At 48.0% G+C, this 12,190-nt stretch overlaps 1 long non-coding RNA gene and 1 other non-coding gene across 2 annotated transcripts in view; both read left to right on the plus strand.

Annotated features, from left to right (window-relative positions):
- The window catches only part of LOC140395251 (uncharacterized), a 134,359-nt gene that overhangs the window by 94,009 nt on the left and 28,160 nt on the right, over positions 1 to 12,190 (plus strand). The window lies entirely within an intron of this gene.
- trnaf-aaa (transfer RNA phenylalanine (anticodon AAA)) lies at positions 3,943 to 4,024 on the plus strand. Its single transcript has one exon. It is a non-coding gene; the product is annotated as a tRNA-Phe (tRNA).

Consider the following 12,190-nt stretch of genomic DNA (forward strand, 5'->3'; position numbering starts at 1 on the left):
CGGCTGCTGAAGAGTGACGAGAGCTGGAAGCGAGCCGAAGAAGAAGAGAGCGACTTGAACTTGGGGCTCAATTCTTATAGTCCCCAGGGGCTTCCCGCCTTTCGGGGCGGACCCTGTACCTGGTCCCAAGTGATTGGACTTTGTCCCAATCACTTGGTTTGATTTTCTCCAATGCTGGAGCGGTTCCCTGATCGATGGGCGGTCTTGAGGTGATCGTTCACCTCCTTTTGTGTAGGCTTCTGCTGGCGCCGAAGAGTCTGGTTTTGCTTTGTGTGTCTAAATGTTGCTTATTGTTCCTGGGGATTGCTCATTAGTATGCAGATGGCTGGTGTTTTGTTATGCTGATGGTTGCTGGTATCGATCTTGTCTGGCCTTTCCAGAGGTAAATACACAGCCAACCTGCAGCTGCTCGTTTTTGTCTTGTTGGCTGACTTTCCCATCAGCCTTTGCCGTTCGCCATTTTGAATCGGGAGTTGGCCATTTTAAGTGGCTACACCTCGAACAGGTTTTGGAACAGGCCGACGAACTGTCCCCAAGTATCCAGAAAGCCTTCTTCTGACCCTTGGATGGCGTACTTAATCTTCTCCAGGTGGAGAAATTCCGAGAGGTCAGCGAGCCAGTCTGCAGCTTTGGATGGTGCTGCCGATCGCCAACCGAGCAGGATTCTCCGGCGTGCAATTAGGGAAGCGAAAGCACGGGCGTTGACCCGCTTCCCCATGTGTAGCTCTGGCTGCTCCGATACCCCGAAGATTGCCACTATTGGGCATGGCTTCACCCTCACCCCCACAACCTTGGACATTGCCTCGGAGAAGGCCGTCCAGAACCCAGCAAGCTTGGGGCAAGCCCAAAACATGCGGGTGTAGTTGGCCGGGCCCCTCTGGCACCGTTCACATTTGTCCTCCACCTACGGGAAGAACCTGCTCATTCGAGTTCTGGTCAGGTGCGCTCTGTGCACTACTTTGAGCTGCATTAGGCTTAGCCTTGCACAGGAGGAGGTGGAGCTCACCCTGCTCAGTGCTTCGCTCCAGAGTCCCCATTCTACCTCTGTCCCCAGTTCGTCCTCCCATTTTTGTCTGGTCCCGTCCAGTGGTGTTCAGGCTCTGTCCAGTAGCTGTCCGTATATTTTCCCACATTGCCATCCCTCCCCCCCTTCTCGCTGCTTGTGCCTATTAAGTCCTCTAGTGGTGTGCTTTCTGGGGCCCCGGGGTACCCTACTGTCTCTTTGAGGAGGAAGTGCTTTATTTGGAGGTGTCTCAATTCCTGTCCTCTTGCTAGCTTCCACTTCCTCGTCAGTTCGTCCAGTGTCGCCAGTCTGCACCCTACGTAGAAGTCCCCGACCGTAAGTGTGCCCACGTACCGTCTCCATCTTTTGAAGGTGGTATCTAGCATGGCTGGGGGGAATCTGTGATTGCCGCAGTTGGGGGCCATAAGAGACAGTTTGGTTATCCCAAAGTGCTGTCTCAACTGGGTCCACATTCTCAGTGTGGCCGCTACCACTGGGATCGTTGTGTACCTTGTTGAGGAGGATGGGAATGCTGCTGTGGCCAGGGCCCGGAGGCTTGTTCCTTTACAGGATGCCTCCTCCATTTGTACCCAATCTGTGTCGGGTTCTTGTACCCATCCCCTCACTTTTTCTGCCATTGCTGCCCAGTGGCAGTATTGTAGGTTCGGTAGAGCCAGGCCCCCTCTGACATTTCCTCTTTGCAGTGTCGGTTTGGGAATTCTTGGGTTCTTATTCCCCCCCCCCCCCCCCCCACACACACACACACACACATGCCATGATTAGTCTGTCTATGTTTTGGAAAAAGGCCTTGGGGATGAAGATCGGGATGAATCTAAACAGGAAGAGGAACCTTGGCAGTACGTTCATCTTGATTGTCTGCACTCTTCCCGCCAGAGAGAGTGGGAGTGAACCCCACTGTTGAAGGTCTTTTCTTACTTCCTCCACCAGGCTGGTCAGGTTCCACTTGTGGATCTGTGTCCAGTCTGTGCTATTTGGATCCCCAGGTAATGGAATCTGTTCTGGGCCGTTTTGAACGGGAGCCCCTTCAGCTCTGCCCCTCACCCTTTTGGGTTCACTGGGAATGCAGACAGGGGAATTTAAATGCATGTTATTTATATGGGTTTCCGGAAAGCATCTGATAAAGTCTTCCATGAGAGACTGGCATTTGAAGTTGAAGCCCATGGAATTGAAGACAAATTATTGACCTGATCAGGAAATTGGTGACGCGGCAGGAGTCAGAGAACATGGATAATTGGCGGGATGTTATTAGTGATGTCCTCTGGGCGGCACAGTGGTGCAGTGGTTATCACTGCTGCCTATGGCGCTATGGACCCAAGTTCGATCCCGCTCCCAGATCACCCTGTGTGGAGTTCACACATTCTCCCTGCCTGTCTGCATGGGTCTCAACCCCACAACCCAAAGATCTGCAAGTTAGGTGGATTGGCCACACTAAATTACCCCTTAATTGGAAAAAAATAATTGGGTACTCTAAATTTAGTTTTGAAAAAAATTACTGACGTCCTCTAAGGATCTTCATTGCAATGTCATCTATTCAGCATATTTATTAAAGACTTTGGGATAAAAAGATGTATGCCCAAATTTGTCGATGACACAAAGGTAAGTGGGTGGTGTTGCTCTCTTCGGTTGGCTCTGAATATGGCGGTCAATATGGTCGCCTTCCTTAATCCTAATTATGTTTGTTCTAGAGTCGCCAGGTATCTTTCGATACCGCCACAAGGTTCAAACCCGAATACTGATCAAAGAGACAATACACCAGTTAGTTAGTTCAAAGTCAATACTATTTATTTACACACACAGTAATATCTACTCGTGCATGAAATACTACAGACTAAACTATCACTATTGCTAAAGCCTATACTTAGCTTCGGGCGCCCACTCAGTCAGAGTAACAATGGCCGTTGTTCGATTCTGAGGCTGCTGGGGTCGAAGTGGTGAAGGGGAAACAGCTAAGGTCGTCCGTCTGGTAGCGAGCTTTGACCTTGGACTTACTTGCTTCTGGTGCAGTTGGTGGACGGGTCTCTCCGCTGTGAGAGCCGAGTCCAAGAGAAAGATTCTCTCTTGGGGCCTTCTTCTTATACCTGAAGGGGGCTTTGTGTGCTTTTGGGTGGGCCTTGAACTTGGCTCCAATTAATTGGACCGCATCTTGATCATCCGCATTGATGCTGACCAATAAAGGGGTAGGTGTCCTGATGGCTGGGCGTGTCCTGGGTGGCCGTTGGCCTGCTTTGTTTTCTGCTTTCGGTTTGGGGAACTGGCGCCGCAAGGTCTGGAGCCAGATCGGTTACTTAAGTATCCCCTTTTGTTCCCGGAGATGGGCCATCCATATGCTAATGGGCCTACAGTTTCAGTCTTGTCTGGGAGCTACGGCTCCAATATGCAGACAGGCTCTGTGCCTGCTTGCTTTCTTAACATTGTCCATTTTTCCCTGCAATCTTTGCAAATGTCCATTTTGTATTCTGGAAGTGGCCATCCCAGATGGCTACAGTGGCATGGTGGCACAGTGATTAGCACCCAAAGAGAAAATGCTGGAAAATCTCAGCAGGTCTGGCAGCATCTGTAGGGAGAGAAGAGCTAACGTTTCGAGTCCAGATGGCCCTTTGTCAAAGCCCTGATTTGTCAAAGCAGTGATTAGCACTGCTGCCTCACAGCACCAGGGACCCAGGTTCAATTTAAGCCTTGGGTGACTGTCTGTGTGGAGATTGCACTTTCTCCCCGTGTCTGCATGGGTTTCCCCTGGATGCTCCGTTTTCCTCCCACAGTCCAAAGATGTGCAGTTTCGGTGGGGTTACGGGGTTAGGGCAGGGGATTGGGCCTAGATAAGGTGCTGTTTCATAGCGTCGATACAGACTTGATGGGCTGAATAGCCTCCTTCTCCACTAGGGATTCAATGATTCGTCCCCGGTAGCGTGGCCGAGCGGGGTAGCGTGGCCGAGCGGTCTAAGGCGCTGGATTAAAGCTCCAGTCTCTGCGGGGGCGTGGGTTTGAATCCCGCCATTGCCAGAAGTGATCTTAGTTTAGGGGCTGGTTTAGCACACTGGGCTAAATCGCTGGCTTTTAAAGCAGACCAAGGCAGGCCAGCAGCATGGTTCGATTCTCATACCAGCCTCCCCGAACAGACGCCGGAATGTGGCGACTAGGGGCGTTTCACAGTAACTTCATTTGAAGCCTATTTGTGACAATAAGCGATTTTCATTTCATTTCATTCTTTGATTCTAAGTGACATTGAAGATGGGAGCATAAAATTATGAGATATATTGGTGGTTTTGAAAGGGGACACAACTATGGCAAATTGATTTCAATGGTGGCAATTGTGAGTCATCCACTTCGACTTAAAAAAGATAGAACAAGTACTTTCTAAATGGATACAAACTCAAAAAAGTAGAAGTCCAAAGGGACTTTGCAATCCAGGTGTATAAATTATTAAAATGTAATGAATAGGTATATCTCGAGGACCAGAATACATGGGGGTAGAAGCATACAAAACACTGGTTAGACCACACCTGAAGTAGTGCAAGCAGTTATGGCTACCACATGTTAGGAAGGATGTATTGGCTATAGAGGGTGCGTCGAAGAAGTTTACCAATATACCTGGACTCTAAAGTTGCATTACAAGGGGAGATTGGTAAACTAAGATTGTATTCCTTGTAATTTAGAAGGTTAAGGAATAATTTGATTGAAGTTTTCAATATACTAAAGGGAACATAAAGTGGATAGAAACTATTTCTGTTGGCTGTGGAATCTAAGCCGAGTGAGCATAGTCTAAAAATTAGAACCTGACCTTTCAGGAATGAAATTAGGAAACATTTGTACACAGGGTGGTGAAAATTTGGAACTCCTTTGTAAATGGAAATGAATGCTTGATCAATTGTAAATTTTAAAACTGAGGTAAACCTTCACGCACCCTCAATGCCCCTATATATCCTTCAAGGGCTGCGGATGTGGTGTTGGAGCCAGGGAAGATAAATGAGGCATTTAGACAGTACTAACAGGGACTTTATGAGGCAGACCCGGGCGGAGAGGAGTTGGACATGGGGCAGTTTCTGGACAAGCTGGAATTTCCCCAAGTGGAGGAAGCAAAGAGGCAGGAGTTGGAGGAGCCCCTGGGGCTGAGGGAAGTGCGGAATAGTATCAGGGGTATGAAGACGGGGAAAGCCCCTGGGCCGGATGGGTACCCGGCAGAATTTGTGACGGACCTGGCATTACAGCTGTTGGGGGCGTTTAATGAAGCGCTGGAGAAGGGGAATTGCCGGAGACGATGACGCAGGCAGTAATCACACTAATCCCAAAAAAGGGGAAGGACCCGGTGGAATGTAGGTCGTATAGGCCGATATCACTATTGAACACGGATGTGAAAGTATTGGCTAAGTTGTTGGCGGGGAGGATGGAGGCGTGTGTCCTCGGGGTGGTGGCAGAAGATCAAACCGGCTTCGTGAAGGGCAAGCAGCTCGCGAGTAATATAAGATGGCTGTTGAATGGGGTGATGAATCCGTTGGGGGCTCTGGTACCGGAGGTAGTGGTGTCCATAGACGCGGAGAAGGCATTTGATCAGGAGTGGCGGTACTTGTTCGACATTTTTGGAAGGTTTGGGTTTGGGCCGAGATTTGTGTCATGGGTATGGTTGCTGCATGTGGCACCAAGGGCGATGGTGAGGACAAATGATATGAGCTCACAAAGCTTTGACTTACACAGGGGTACGAGGCAGGGGTGCCTGCTGTCACCACTGCTGTTTGCGCTGGCCATAGAGCCATTGGCAGAGTGGCGGGGGGACGGACGGAGCATTGGGTGTCGCTCTATGCCGATGACCTCTTGCTGTATGTTTCGGATCTGTTGGAGAGTATGGGAAGGATTATGGGTCTGCTGGGGAGGTTTGGAGGGTTCTCAGGGTAGAAGCTGAATGTAGGGAAAAGCGAGGTATTCCCGGTGAATGAGCTGGCACAGTGGGCTAATTTAGGTGGGATGCCATTTACGGTAGCGAGGGATAGGTTCAGGTATTTGGGGATTCAGGTAGCGAGGGAATGGACGGGGCTCCATAAGTGGAACTTATCGAAGCTGGTGGAGGAGGCTAGGGAAGATCTTAAGAGGTGGGATACACTGCACTTAATGCTGGTGGGGAGGGTCCAAGTGGTGAAAATTAATATTCTGCTGAGGTCCTTGTTTATATTTCAAACTCTCCCGATCTTTATACCAAAGGCCTTTTTTCGGAAAGAGAATACAATCATTTCAGACTTTGTATGGGTGGGGAAGGTGCCAAGGATGGGGAGGACCCTGCTAGAGGCAGCGTTGCCGAACTTGCTTCATTATTATTGGACGGCAAATGTAGATAAGGTGCGGTGGTGGTGCGAAGGAGAAGGGGTAGAGTGGGTTAGGGTGGATGAGGAAGGGCAGCACGGTGGCGCAGTGGTTAGCACAGCTGCCTCGTGGCACCGAGGTCCCAGGTTTGATCCCGGCTCTGGGTCACTGTCCGTGTGGAGTTTGCACATTCTCCCCGTGTTTGTGTGGGTTTCAACCCCACAACCCAAAAAATGTGCAGGTAGGTGGATTGGCCATGCTAAATTGGCCCTTAATTGGAAACAAATGAAGTGGGTACTCTAAATTTAAAAAAATTAGAGGAATCTTGTAAAGAGAGGAAGAATCTTGTAAAGAGTCTAGTTTGAGGGCTATGGTGACGGCAACGTTGCCAATATCTCCGAGTACGTATTCAAGGAGCCCGGTGATGCAGTCCACAGTGAAGATATAGAATCAGCTGAGGAGGCATTTGAGGCCGGAATGCATGTCGGTGCTAATTCCGCTGTGCGAGAATCATGGGTTTGAGCCGGGGAGATGGATAGTGCATACAGGAGGTGGAGGGAAGTGGGGCTGGTCAAGGTGAGGGTTCTGTATTTGGAGGAAGGGTTCACAAGTCTGGAGGAGCTAAGGGAGAGGGTAGAGCTGCCGAGGGGGAGTGAGTTCAGGTATCTGCAGGTTAGGGACTTTGCGCAAAATATCTGGAGGGGGTTCCCTATGTTGCCGGGATGCACCCTGCTGGAGCGAGTGCTGCTTCTGGATGTGGAAGAGGAGGGAAGAATTGGGGATATATACAAGTGGCTGGGGGAGCAGGGAGGCGAGCCGGTGGTGAAGATCAAGGAGAAATGGGAAGCGGAGTTGGGAGGGGAGATCAATTGAGGAATATGGAGTGAGGCACTGCGTAGGGTAAATGGGAACTCCTATTGTGCAAGGATGAGCCTGACACAGCTTAAGGTGGTGCACAGGGTGCATATGACTCAAGCAAGAATAAGTGGGTTCTTTCATGGGGTAGCAGATGAGTGTGAGAGGTGTGGGCGGGGGCCAGTGAATCGCGCAAATGTTTTGGGGTAGCGAAAATTGTGAAGATTCTGGGCGGGAGTGTTCACGGTCTTACACAGGATAGTGGAGGAGGAGGTGGACCTGGACCCTTTGGTGGCGATATTTGAGGTTTCAGAGAAGCCGGAGCTCATGGAGAGGAGGAAGGACGATGTCTTGGCATTCACCTCTCTAATTGCACGGCGGCGAATTTTGCTCGAGTGGCGGTCGGCATCGCCACCGGGGGTAGCGGCTTTGTTAGGTGACCTGTACGACTTCCTGCGATTAGAGAAGATAAAGTATGAGTTAAGGGGCTCTTCAGGGGGGGTTTGAGGAAAGGTGGGGGATGTTTGTGACCGTGTTTGAGGGGCTGATCGTTGCGGGGGAGGGGGGGGTGAGAAAGGGGAAAAATCTGCAGACTGTATAATTGATTGTTGGTAAGTATGTTTCCCGGGATGTTTATTCGCTGTAACTTGTTTTGATACATGATTGTATGAACCCACTGAATGGCATAACAGACTCGAGAGCTTAAATTGCCTACTCCTGTTCCAGTGAACATTAGAACAGATTGGAAACTAGAGGCCTATAACAACCAGACAATTGAGTGGGTAGAATTATGACCACTTTCAAAAGTAAAGTGCCCGCTTCCAACCTGGGAAAGGAGCAGGTGACATGTGTGGGATGCCAGGAATGATGGGACACACAGGGACAGACAATTGGAGACACGGAGAGTCGTTCTTCTGAAATTGAAATATCAAGGTAGATTTTGAGGAAATGAAAAAAATACAACTTGGTGTCAGCTGTGACTTAGTGGTTGAAGCCCCATCCCAGAGCCTTGAGCACAAAATCCAGGCTGACACCTGAGCGTAGATGGTCGATGGAATTAATGGCAATAATGTGAAGTTATGGACTTTATGTGATCACTGCATTGGAGCTGTTAATCTCAAAAAAATCATCAGGCTGTTTCTGAGGACCCATGTGCTTGGAAGAACAAAATGTGGTGGGGAGCATTTTGAAAGAGGGTTATTTGGTTTCCGAATTATGACATCCGGTTGTAAGAAATGCCATGTGAGTTTGATTTGCCATGGGGATGAACAACGAAGAAACAAAGAGTAAATAGAAAGCTAACTGCAATGGTCTAAAGTCGGTCTGTTTTTTACGTTCGGCAGTTCAGAAGACTGGAAATTCATGCAAAAAGAAAAGTAAGCAAGTCTCCTTCCAGATGGAACTTTTTTTTGACAGTCCTCAGTCCTCAACCAGGTCCCAGTGTTTAAGCAGGTTTCTGAGGATAGAGCAGAGACTGTGTTCGTATGTGTGTTATACAGTTCGAAAGGTCAGAACATGAAGTCGAGAAGAGGGATTGTGGATTGAACAATGACCGTTGCTAATGTTGAAGTGGTGCCGGAACCGGCCAGATCATTTAAAGGGGTTAGAGAGGGGAGTATCTGGGAATTCAGTGACCTGAGTGAGAGTAGATGTAGATGTGTGCCTTATTGTAATAACCAATTCTGTGAACGTGGGATGGTATACAGTTGGTGAATGCAACATGAGGACCAAAACGATTGGATGGGAAATAAAAAGTTCTACTAGACACAGGCTGAGTTGGAAAGATTGTGAGATTACCCGCGGCTTCACATTTGTGTGGGAAGTAATGCAAGTGCTTGTAACTATGTGAGGCATATCTTTATCTTAAAATTTACCTTATTTATTTGAAATATCGTACACCTGTAAATTAATGTTTAAATTATGTTGATTTTGGTTTGTTTGTCACAGTAAAAGTTTTGTTACGCTTCCTGTGGGGGAGCCATAATCCAAAATAACTAAATGACACTTGGTGACATAATTACCAGCAAGATTTCACTGAATGTAAATTAAACATGAATTAACATGTACATTTCATTTTAAATTGTTGATACAACAAATATGCCTTGCAGGGTCTGTATCAGTTTCTGTACAATTGTGGCATCATGTGCCATTTCAACTCAGCATCTTGGTCTCATGCCCACAAGCAATCAGTCATGATCGTATTGAATGGTGGAGCAGGCTCGAGGGCCCGAATTGTCTACTCCTGCTCTCGGTTCTTATATTCTTTTGTCCATCCTCGGCCTGCTGCAGTGCTCCAGTGATGCCCAACGCAAACTGAAAGAACAACACCTAATCTTCTGATTAGGCCTTCTGGACTCAACGTTGAGTTCAACAACTTTATTTTTTTTTTAAATGTCTTTTATTCTAAACTGCAAATAGTTACAAAACAGAAACAGTCTGGGGACATACTCCCCAACACACAATTATACAGTTTATATAAATGTTTTCCTTTTTTCACCCCACAGCCCCTGCAACGAACAACTCTTCAAATATGGCCACGAACATCCCCCACCTTGCCTCCAAGCCCTCCGCTGAGCCCCTCAGTTCGTATTTGATCTTTTCCAGATGGAGAAAGTCATATAACTCTCCCAGCCAGGTCGCCACCCCCGGTGGTGTTGCTGACCGCCATTCAAATATCTTCGTCGGGCAATCAGAGAGGCAAAGGCCACGACATCGGCCTTCCTCCTCTCCATCAACTCCGGCTTCTCCGATATCCCAAATATCGCAACCAAAGGGTCCAGCCCAACCTCCTCCCCCACTATCCTTGATAGTGCCGTGAACACTCCCATCCAAAATCTCTCCAACTTCTCGTAACCCCAGAACATATGTGCAAGGTTTTCTGGTTCCCGCCCACACTTCTCGCACTCGTCTGCCACTCCCTGGAAGAACCCACTCATTCTTGCCCGAGTCGGATGCACCCTATGCACCACCTTGAACTGTATCAGGCTCATCATGCACGAGGAAGTCGTGTTTACCCTTCGTAGCGCCTCACTCGACCCTCCCCAATTTATCTCCCCTCCCAGCTCCCCCTCAGACTTCTCCTTAATCTTCACAACCTGCTCACCTCCCTGCTCTCCCAGTCACCCATATATGTCACCGATCCTGCCCTCCTCTTCCACGTCCGGAAGCAGCAGTCGCTCCAACAGGGCATACCTCGGTAGCCTGGGGAACTCTTATCACACCTTCCGTGCAAAGTCCCTTACCTGCAAGTAGCTAAACTCACTTCCTCTCAGGAGCTCTGCCCTTTCCTTCAGTCCCTCCATACTAGCAAACCTCTCTTCCAGGTATAGATCCCTTACCTTAACCAGCCCCACTTCTCGCCATTGTCCATGTGGAGTTTGCACATTCTCCCCATGTCTGCGTGGGTCTCATCCCCCACAATCCAAAGTTGTGCAGGGTAGGTGGATAGGCTATGCTAAATTGCCCCTTACCATTTACCTTCTTAACTGCTTGCTGTACCTGCAGGCTTGCTTTCATTGACTGGTGTACTAGACACCTAGGTCCCTTTGTCAACATTTCCCAATCTATCGCTATTTAAATAATACTCTGACTTTCTGTTTCTCCACATAGAGTGGATAATCTCATATTTATCCACGGTATACTGCATCTGCTACATATTTGCTCACTCGCGTAATTTGTCTAAATTACGGGCGGAATGGTGGCACAGTGACTAGCACTGCTGCCTCACGAGGCTGAGGTCCCAGATTCGATCCCGGCCCCAGGTCACTGTCCGTGTGGAGTTTGCACATTTTCCCCGTGTTTGCGTGGGTTTCACCCCCACAACCCAAAGATGTGCAGGGTAGGTGGATTGGCCACGCAAAATTGCCCCTTAATTGGAAAAATGAATTGGGTACTCTAAATTCATTTTTTTTTTAAATTGTCTAAATTACCTTGAAGCCTGTTTGCATCCTCCTCACCACTCACCTTCCCACAAAGTCTTGTGTCATCAACAAACTTAGAAATATTTCTTTTGGCTCCCTCATCCAAAGCATTGAAAAATATTGTGAATAGATTGACGGCTATTGGTGGTGACTTTGATGAATCTTACAGTGACAAGAACTCTTCATTGGGAACAAACTGTAACAAACTGAGTTGAGTACAATCTAAGTGATTTTGTGAAGATTAAAAGAGGGGTCAGATGGCTATGTTTGTCCACAGATTTATTCAGTTTGTACAGTGAAAATATTTTTCAAGGGATTGAAGACATTCCAGGATTATTTTTTTATTTTACTTTTAAAATAAATTTAGAGTACTCAATTATTTTTTTTCCAATTAAGGGCAATTTAGCATGGCCAATCCTCCTAACCTGCACATCTTTGGGTTGTGGGGGTGAAACCCATGCAGACACGGGGAGAATGTGCAAACTCCACACAGACAGTGACCCAGGGCCGGGATTCAAACCCGGTCCTCAGTGCCACAGTCCCAGTGCTAACCACTGTGCCACGTGCCGCCCTACATTCTGGGATTATTAGTTGGAAGTTACAACTTTAATGATATAAGATATACTGATGACACTATTCTTATTGCTGACTCTAAAGGGGAACTGCAAAAGATTTTGGAGTAATAGTGATGTGAGAAGAAAGGGCTGAGCATAAATTGTAAGCAAACAAAATGTCTAGTGGTGTTCAAAACATAAAGTCATACCAGAATGTAAAATTACAGTAAAGAATGAAACGGTCAGACAGGTAGACATATTATTGTTACCTAGGATGTATGTTAACATCGGGTTAAATATCCCTCGTTATCCTGGGTCCTCGGTGGCGTGAGGCATCAGTGCTAACCACTGCATCACCGTGCTGCCCCTCCTACCTCCATTTTGTACAATTAAAACAGTAAATGCTCAGAAGGTCAGGCACACCTGTAGAGAAAAATAAAGTTAACCTTTCAGGTCACTCTGGTGAGCGGAGCTCCTTGGAATACAAAATGGGACTATGTGCGGCCTTGGCCATGCATTGCCCGCTGAGGTCCTCTCACCGGGGTGCC

The sequence above is a fragment of the Scyliorhinus torazame genome, chromosome 18 (assembly GCF_047496885.1).
Source record: "Scyliorhinus torazame isolate Kashiwa2021f chromosome 18, sScyTor2.1, whole genome shotgun sequence".
Taxonomy (NCBI): domain Eukaryota; kingdom Metazoa; phylum Chordata; class Chondrichthyes; order Carcharhiniformes; family Scyliorhinidae; genus Scyliorhinus; species Scyliorhinus torazame.